The following is a 9,548-nucleotide window of genomic DNA, read 5'->3' on the forward strand; positions in this document are numbered from 1 at the left end:
GGAGAGGGAGTATACGTGACAGTGCCCCTCCCTGATGCGCGGCTTCAGCCGCAGAACGCCAACAAAAGGGGACGATCCCGGGGATCAGGAGCAGACCGGTCACCTTTACTGAAGCGCGGGAACCTGTCGAGTCGGCTGGGGCGTGGGAGCCCGGCGACCTAGAGCGCCGATGAAGGAGCAGACGAAACAGTACCCCCTCTCACCGACACGCGACTCCAGCCGCAGGATGCTGACCAAAGGGACGATCCTGGGGATCAGGAGCGGACCAGTCGCCTCCACCAAGGCACAGGAACCTGACGATCAGCTTGAAAAGCCGGAGCCTGGCGAGCCAGCTGTGGCATGGGAGCCTGCCAAGCCCACTGAGTCTTGAGAACCTGACGAGCTAGCTAAGGCATGAAAGCCTGACGAGCTAGATGAGGCATCCTCGGTAGACTCAGCAACAGACGCTTGACCCGCCAACCGAGTCTTGAGACCCTGTGGTACCGGCTGAGGCTTGAAAGCCTGATGAGCCGGCTGAGGCATCCTCGGTTGCTCCGGCAGCAGAACCTAGACCGACGTCACCTCCAACACAAAAACATAAAACACTCCCTGATGCTTCCCTTTGCTGAGGTGTTATTTACTCTGTTCCATGTCAGTGCGTTGTTCGTGTTCCTTGATTTCTGTTCCGTTTATTTATTAAACACTCACTCCCTGTACTTTCTTCCCAACTCTCAGTGCATTCGTTACAGAATAACACCTCACCTAAGGGAAGCATCAGGGAGTTATTTTATTTATTTATTTTTGGTTTCGGTGGGAATGACGTCGGGTCCGGGAGCCGCTACAGGCTGTTATGCCTCAGACAGATCGCCAGACTCCCCTGCCTCCGCCGGCTTGTCAGGCTCTCATGCCTCAGCCGGATCGCCAGGCTCCACTGCCTCAGCCGGCTTGTCGGGCTTTCTTGCCTTCGCCGGATCGCCAGGCTTCCCTGCTTCCACCGGCTCGTCAGGCTCTCATGCCTCAGCTGGATCGCCAGGCCCCCCTGCCTCAGCCAGTCTGTCAGGTTCCCACGCCCCAGCCGGCGACAGGTTCCCGCGCATCAGCAGATTGACCGATCCGCTCCTGATCCCCGGGATCGTCCCTTTGGTCAGCGTCCTGCGGCTGGAGCCGTGCGTCGGGGAGGGGGAACTCATGTGTACTCCCTCTCCGGCCTCTAGGTCACTCCCTCTTGCACCAGCAAGGGAACATCTTTGGTAACAAAGGGAGTTGGGATTGACATGGAAGAGAAAGAGGTGTGCTACCCTAGCAGCTCTGGCCATCTGAGGGAGTTATTCATCACTTCAGACATCAGCAGTGCTACTGCATTCCCTCTGCAGTCCTTGATGGACTCCGGCAAAGAGGATTTTATCTGTTTGGTCACAATACTGGTGATAAGGTTGCTACCGAAGATCGGTACCTCAGCCCTAGATGGACCTTCCCAACAGGCAGTAGACATGACAGCAATATTTCAGCAGCTCATCAGACAAGTTCTGTCTGAGTTCTGTGCTGCATCTGGATTCTCAAGGACACAGGCGCACCCTCAAGACCTGCACATCCACACGGTGTTCAGAGGTGTACATAAAAACCTCCTGGATGCGTTTGGCTCTTATAACGCCCTCCAAGCCACTATGGCCTCCCAGGATTCTGAATTTGAGTCCTGGTAAAATCATTGTCCAGCAGCTGGTGCAGGGATGCAAGGAGCCATCAAGACCAGCATCTACTGCCACAAGCCCAGCAGACCAGGCTGAGACAGAGAGTGGGAATGAGCAGAAAGCAAGAAGGAGCTTCCTTTGCTTCTCAATGACCAAACTCAGGATCAACAATAAGGTATAGGAGATATTAAGCAGTTGCTTTATGTTCCAGTTAAGGGCTGGTGTCATTGATGTGGCTATGATGAGATAAATACATGAGATAAATATGTTTTATTCCTCACTATATTGTTGCGTTGCATTCAGAAGATTTTATTTACAATTTCTTTACCTTTCTCTTTTAGCGTTCCAAGAGAGGAAACAAAATGACAGCCATTCACTCCAGGACCAGACTGAGATTCCCTCTACTGCATAGGTAAGGATGTTTTAAAGCTCTGCTATAGCTTGAATGTTTGTTTAGGTGTGGTAGAAACATAGAGTAGGTCTAGTAAACTTATAGAACTGTCATTGTTTTATATTTGTTATTCATGAAGTTATTATATTTATCTCTCTCTCATCCCTAAACCCACCCCTTTCGCTTGTGTTTCTAGCCCCCCACATTGGGGATCATGGTGCTGAATCTCCAGTTGGAGAGGTTTCTCGGTTCATCTCTCAGCCTATCAAAAAACCGCTCCTTGATAATCAGGGTCTTTTCAGCAATGATGAAGCCGTTCGAGCGCTCCTCCTGAAAGAACCTGTTACTCTGTATGAAGAAATACTTTTGACAAGAGGGATCTGCATGCCTACCCTTTAAAGTCTGCTTGATCAAATAAATGCAAACTATTTTACAAGGGTTTTACATGTTTTGGATGATTTCTAGCACTGAAGAAGCTTTTCTCACATACTCTCTGGTCAGATAGTGGAAGAGAACTGCATTAGTTCTCCCGTGGTTATACATCATTTTGTTGGGCAGTTGTTGAGCTGGTAGGGCTTCAACCTCAGCTTGACTCTATTACAATAAAGTTGGTGCCTAGCCAGTCAGATAACCAGATGCTCTCTATTCATTTAGTTGGAGCGATAAGAGCTTATTAACAGCAAAGTGAAAACACATAGTGGAGAATTTGAGATCTGCAGCTAGATCAACTCTCTGAGATGTTTTCTGTGGGTTGAATAATGTGTAGCATGAGTCAGTCCTGTTGCAGAGGAGGAGAGAGAAGTCATGGTGTTGCTCTACATTCAGACTGCAGGATGACCAGCAGCTACTGGGACTGCTGTAAAATATGGGCTGTAGGTGGCAGTGAATCACTAACCTGTTGCAAATGTACAGGTAACTGCCTAAATAAAGTAGGGATACAAAGTATATTAGAAACAGGTGCTTCCACACAGGTGTGGTTCCTTCATGCTTAGGGTCATGTATAAATATGTCCAGTTACCTATTATTCTGGCTACAATGACTAGAAGAAAAGATCTCTGTGACTTTGAAAGAGAGGTCTCAAAGGAGCATAGGGGGTTTTGTGTGTGTGTGTGTGTGTGCGTGCGTCTCAGTCACCAGATCTCAACCCAACTGAACACTTATAAGAGATTCAGGAGTAGCACCTGAGACAGCGTTCTTAACACCATCAACAAAACACCAAATTATGGAATTTCTAATGGAAAAATGGTGTCACATCCCTCCAATAGAGTTCCAGATCAATGCCAAGACGCACTGAAGCTGTTCTGGAAGCTCGTGGTGGCCCAACGCCCTATTACGACACTTTATGTTGGTGTTCCTTCATTTTGGCAGAAGCACAGATTCTGTCAAGCTCCCAGTTCTAGTTCCCCTATCTAGACCTATCAGGTCCAATCCCTAAACCCTAAAATGGACAGGGATGGTTTTCTATAGCCAAGTCCCTGGTCATGACAACAGCAACTCAGTGAACCTGATGCCACATGGGTACAATCAGTTGTACCTTAGACTCTTTACAAAGGAACTCCTAGATGTGGAGAAATCCCACAAAGAGGATCACAGAAGAAATAAGGCGGCTTTTAGAAATGACACTTGAGGGTACGGGAGAGCTACAGGAGCAGAGCTCTCCTCTCATCACGACTCACATTAACATGCATGGATTTGCGCTAGAGTGCAGCTACACCACCTGACCGTATCTGCTCGCCGCCTTCAGCCCTTTCTCTTTCACCGAGTCACATTTCACACTGTTCTGTGCCGCCTCCTGTCTACAGGTGAACACAAGTGCAAATGAACAAATTCCTCTCTTGCCAATTCCCCTTGCCTTACACTTATGTAATCATATGGATACTCCCTAATATAGTACTAATATTCTAATATACACTACATTGCCAAAAGTATGTGGACACGCATTAGTGGATTCTGCTATTTCAGCCACTCCCGTTGCTGATAGGTGTGTAAAATCGAGCACACAGCCATGCAATTTCCATAGACAAACATTTGCAGTAGAATGGTCCGTACTGAACAGCTCAGTGACTTTCAACATGGCACAGTCATAGGATGCCACCTTTCCAACAAGTCAGCCATCACATTTCTGCCCTGCTAGAGCTGCCCCGGTAAACTGTAAGGGCTGTTATTGTGAAGTGGAAATGTCTAGGAACAATAACGGCTCAGCCGCAAAGCGATAGGCCACACAAGCTCACAAAACGGGACCGGCGAGTGCTGAAGCGCAACGACGTGTAAAAATCATCTGTCCTCGGTTGCAACACTCACTACCGAGTTCCAAACTGCCTCTGGAAGCAACGTCAGCACAAGAACTGTTCATCAGGAGCTTCATGAAATGGGTTTCCATGGCCGAGCAACCGCACACAAGCCTATGATCACCATGCGCAGTGCCAAGCGTTCTGGAACAGTGGAAATGCGTTCTCTCGAGTGATGAATCATGCTTCACCATCTGGCAGTCCGATGGATGAATCTGGGTATGGTGGATGCCAGGAGCACGCTACCTGCCCGAATGCATAGTTCTAACTGTAAAGTTTGGTGGAGGAGGAATAATGGTCTGGGGCTGTTTTTCATGGTTTGAGCTAGGCCTCTTAGTTCCAGCGAAGGGACATTTTTATGATACAGCATACAATGACGTTCTAGACGATTAAGTACTTCCAACTTTGTGGCAGCAGTTTGGGGAAGGCCCTTTCCTATTTCAGCAAGACAATGCCCCCGTGCACAAAGGGAGGTCCATACAGAAATAGTTTGTTGAGGTCAGTGTTGAAGAACTTGACTGGCCTACACAGAGCCCTGACCTCAACCTCATCGAACACCTTTGGGATGAATTGGAACACCGACTGCGAGCCAGGCCTAAACGGCCAACATCAGTGCCCAACCTCACTAATGCTCTTGTGGCTGAATGGAAGCAAGTCCCTGCAGAAATGTTCCAACATCTCGTGGAAAGCCTTCCCAGAAGAGTAGTTTCTGTTAGCAGAAAAGGGGTGTCCAGCTCCATATTAATGCTCATGATTTTGGAATGAGATGTTTGACGAGCAGATGCCATACTGTTGGCCATGTAGTGTACTTTACTAAATATGTACACTCTTAGAAAAAGGGTTCCAAAAGAGTTCTTTTGGCTTTCCCCATAGGAGGACCATTTTTGGTTCCAGGTAGAACCCTTTTTGGGTTCCATGTAGAACTCTCTGTAGAACCCTTTTGTAGAATCCTTTTTTTGTAGAACCCTTTTTGTAGAACCCTTTTTTTCTAAGAGTATGGATATGCCCCTTACTCAGTCCACTCCACATAGCCCTCTGTGCCCCATTGGGAACACTAATAAAGCCAACTATATCTGTCCCTAGTTAGACCCTACACAAACCACTTCTCTGTCTTTGAATGGAACTTAGTACATTGAAAATCTTTACACGTCCAGTGTATCTAAGTAAGATATACAGTATTATTCCTTCATGAGCTATCTCAGTGTCAGACAAGGGGAAAGGCAGATATTTCCTAGTAATCATCATACATTTTTAATGATGATTACTTTAAAACAACGGGGGTGTGAGGGATATTGTGACAAGACTAAAGACATAAATATCAACATGTATTACTTAACTATCATTAATATGTATGTATGTATTGTAGTCTAATTGAATGTTGGCCAGATAAAGGAACAAGAGGTAGCTGAGGGAGGGGAGAGATAGAGACAGAGGTGAAATAACTGTTTCCATAGAAATATGGAACATAGACTCTCAACATAGACTTGATTGATCATTTCAGACATTTCAGCACTTCTTTTCTTGTTACAGAATCTATTTTTGGCCACACAGGCCTTCCTACGCACACATTTCCCTAACAATAACTCACCAAGTGCCTTATCAATGGCAACGATCTCAATTTGTAGCGAACAGTTCATGTGATTCACGATCAAACTCCCAATAGAGATGATTCTTTGTTCTACCAAGCTTCGATATAACAATAAACACACAGTGCCTAGATTCTGTTTTCCAACATGAACTTCCTACTTCCTCAAATTCTAGGCAAAAGAAAGCCATCAGGAAAAAAGTGAGTTTAAACACTGATATTTTCAGAATCCTTTGAAGCAGCACATCAAAGCAGAGAGAGAAGTCAGAATGTGAGAGCTGTGATTCCCCTAAGAAGTTGATGGAGATCTGCTGAGAAGAGACAGAGATGCTACGAGAGGGGAGATGCTAATGCACACCGTTGCCTGAAGAGGATGGGTAAACAAAGACAACCATTTAATGCTAACACAGCATCTCAGAGTCGTGACAATAGAAGACTCTGCTCTACCACTGATGCATCAGGCACCTGTGCTATACCTCTATCACATCTGACTGAAACTCCCCTGACAATAGCAGAACCACAAATCAATCCATTTGAACAGCATGCTGAGGTGGGCAAACAAAGGCAGATCAGTTGCAGTGTGTCGAGGCAGTTTAGAGGTTCTGCACACACAGTCTTGTTGTTACACACATTCCTTGTTGTTACTCTGTCAGTGCAATCAATCCCACCCTGTTATTAGTGAAAGATTCCTTCAGAGCAGTACTTACTCAGACCTGGCCGGTGCTGTCGGTGCCTTGCTGAGAACCACCTTAGAGGGGGCACATCCTCACCCAGAAAGCCCGATCATGTGGGGTCTTGCTGGGCAGCCACCGGCCAGTACGAGGGACTCGCTGATTCATCAAAACTGGGGATGTCATCTTCACTGTAGAGAGTAGAGCCAAACGAAAGGGAGAGAAGAGCTTTGGCAGGAGAGAAAGATGTGAGCAGTGAGAGCGAGGGAAGATTAGCACACAGAGAGATAGAGTGAAGGAGAGAGGGAGGGAATGGAGGAGAGAGGGAAACTGCATTGAAGAGAAATGCAGTAGATCAGTGAAAACACAATCGCATAGACACGCAGGGAAAATCTCGCTTCCTCACTCTCTATTTTTTTCTCTCTCTCTTGCTCACCCTCTCTCTCTCTCTCTCTCTCTCTCTCTCTCTCCTTCTCCCCACACTTCAATAGATTACGCTAATCACTGTAATACATGCAGCCTGAGTCACTGCCGAAACTGTGTTCTCTCCCGCATAACACATGCATTTCAGTAACAACCACTCCACAGAGACCCCAGTTCTTCTCAGACATCAAACCCAGTGATCTGTTACATAACGCAGTCTCTCCTATCACACTGCACTGCTATCAGATGTCCAATTTAGTGGAAGGCACAGTGGTCCTGTAACTGATAAGACTGTTTCCTTGCAATAAAAAAAAGTTAAAGCTACACCTGTCCACATCTGCTCCAAATCAACTCCAATGATAAATACATGAATACACTTCAATGCCAAGCTGTTTCAACATGTGTTTGAGCTGTATTAGTAATTCCAGAGAAGTCAGTGAGGAAGCAAATCCATCACAAAAAGATGATCCCGATGTTACAGTCAGGCAGGTTGGCCTTTCTGTCATTGTATCAATGCTGAGTTTAGCCAAACGGACACATACACGCACATGTGAGCAGAAGCGCACACACACACATGCACACACACACACACAACAGATATCGCACTGGGGCCTCTGAGGTCCCCGCTTGGGAACAGATGGCAAGACCTGTCCTGGTAAGCAAAACTCCATCACAGCAGTAGAGATATGAAACAGCTTGGCAAGTTCAGGTAACCAATCAATGGTTGTTATGGCCCTGTCAACCACCAGAACACAACTCGGCATTCATATTGTGGGCTACTATTGCTGTTATGATTGTATGCAATCATTCACTGATTTTAGATCTTAAAGTGAAGAATTGTTTGAAATAATCTTTTCAAATCAAATTGGATGTGGAGCATAGCAGGCAATAAGTAGGCTATAAACTTGTATCACGCATGAGTGGGGAAAATGGACCAGCAAACAAACCACAGCAATGACTTTGACTTTGTTTCTGTTGAGTGTTTACTCAGCTCAGATGAAAGCCAAACATTGGAGGCATGCTTTGTCTTATGAGCCGAGAATATAATTGTTTCAGACTCCCAGTGATTCAGACAAGCAGCCGTCTCAATCTGAACAGAAATCTGGGCCTGCAAGAAAGCAAATCCAGTAAGAATCCTCAATTACTGATTTCTCGGAGCGGACTTCTGCTATTACAGCATGAGGTCATGCTCTATGTCTATGAAAACAGTACATTTGTCTTTGGACTAGGCTGAAAACCAAAATACTGTACAGTACTATCCCCTAAGGAATACCATGTTATGCCATTTGATGTTTGTGCGTGCATTGTATACATAGACCTGCAGAACCAATCAGTGTTCTCTAAACATCTCTTGAGATCCTTTGAAGTGCAACTAATTGTTAGGATTTAGAAATAGAACCCGCTTTTGGCTCAAAAGCATTGCGTAATGCAGTGTGTTGCCAGAGGGACATGATCAATAGCCTTACTGCTGTATCTCCACTTCCATCTGAGCTAACTGCAGCTAAAACCTGACAATCTGCCTCCTGATGACATCTCTCTAAAAGACCATTCAACCTAACAAAAGACAAAAAACTGTTACAAACTGTTACAATTCAAACACATCACATCATTTTCTGTAAAATTATGCAATTTTGTGCCATTTAATAGAGATAAATGCATGCAATGGTATACATGTACAGTATAATAAAGTTAGCTAATTAGGTTAGGACAATTGTCAACATTTGTCGGCAGATCTTGGATTACACTCCTCTCCAAAACACATCAATATGAAATTGGTTCTGGTTTCATAGAGAGAATATGAGGATGGGTAGAGGCTTTTGCGGAGGCTTTTTGCTGATGTTACCTAGCAACAAGGTATTGTACATACCTTAGGCCAATCACAGCTTAATATCGAAGGAGGGAGAATAATGAGAGTTTCATCACAATTCACTGAGCATGTATAAATGATCCTTCAGACTGAATTTCTCTGTTGCTAGAGTACAGAGGGGAATTCTTAATCCAGGGAAAATGACACTGCACAAAGCACAATCAATGAAATCTTATATTCCACTCACCTTTATAACAATCACAGACTTCTTTCAAGACATGCTGAATTTCAGGGACATCAGGAGGACAAAAGTTGTATGAAAGCTGTAAGCAAAGCTCAATACGGCTGGAAGACTGTAAGAAGGCTGTAGGACTAAGATGATTAGTCTGGGAGAGTGGTGACCAATGTGTGCAGAACATGCTTGAGGCTCTCCTAGAGAAGAGCAGTGATAACAGTGACTAAATATTGCCCTCCATTGGTACAAAAATGAAATGACATTACAGGCTATAACACGTGATGGTTTATGTAAGGGTAGAGTTCTTAAAGAGGAACACTGCTGCAGTCTGGAGGTGAGTGCCTCTTCATCAAAAGTGACTCTTACATAACTGGAGCCTGGAAAATCACCTTTGCATTGGCTGAATTGTAGCGAACAGGCAGCACACTGACAAGCAGACAGAGTGTCAGACCAGAGCAGGCCTGCTGTATGACTAAGGCAG

The 9,548-nt window shown here is 45.4% G+C and overlaps 1 protein-coding gene across 9 annotated transcripts in view; it reads right to left on the reverse strand.

Annotated features, from left to right (window-relative positions):
* LOC115199975 (citron Rho-interacting kinase) overlaps nucleotides 1-9,265 on the reverse strand; it is a 63,345-nt gene extending 54,080 nt beyond the window's left edge. For 8 of the 9 annotated variants that reach the window (XM_029762581.1, XM_029762577.1, XM_029762582.1 and 5 more), the window contains exon 1: nucleotides 6,639-6,992. The gene's annotated coding sequence lies outside the window, so the exon portion shown is untranslated. Of the gene's footprint in view, nucleotides 1-6,638; nucleotides 6,993-9,079 lie in introns of those variants that run through there. The other variant, XM_029762575.1, reaches the window with a different exon arrangement.
* Nucleotides 9,266-9,548: the final 283 nt, after the last annotated feature.

This window comes from Salmo trutta, chromosome 9 (genome assembly GCF_901001165.1).
Source record: "Salmo trutta chromosome 9, fSalTru1.1, whole genome shotgun sequence".
Taxonomy (NCBI): Eukaryota; Metazoa; Chordata; class Actinopteri; order Salmoniformes; family Salmonidae; genus Salmo; species Salmo trutta.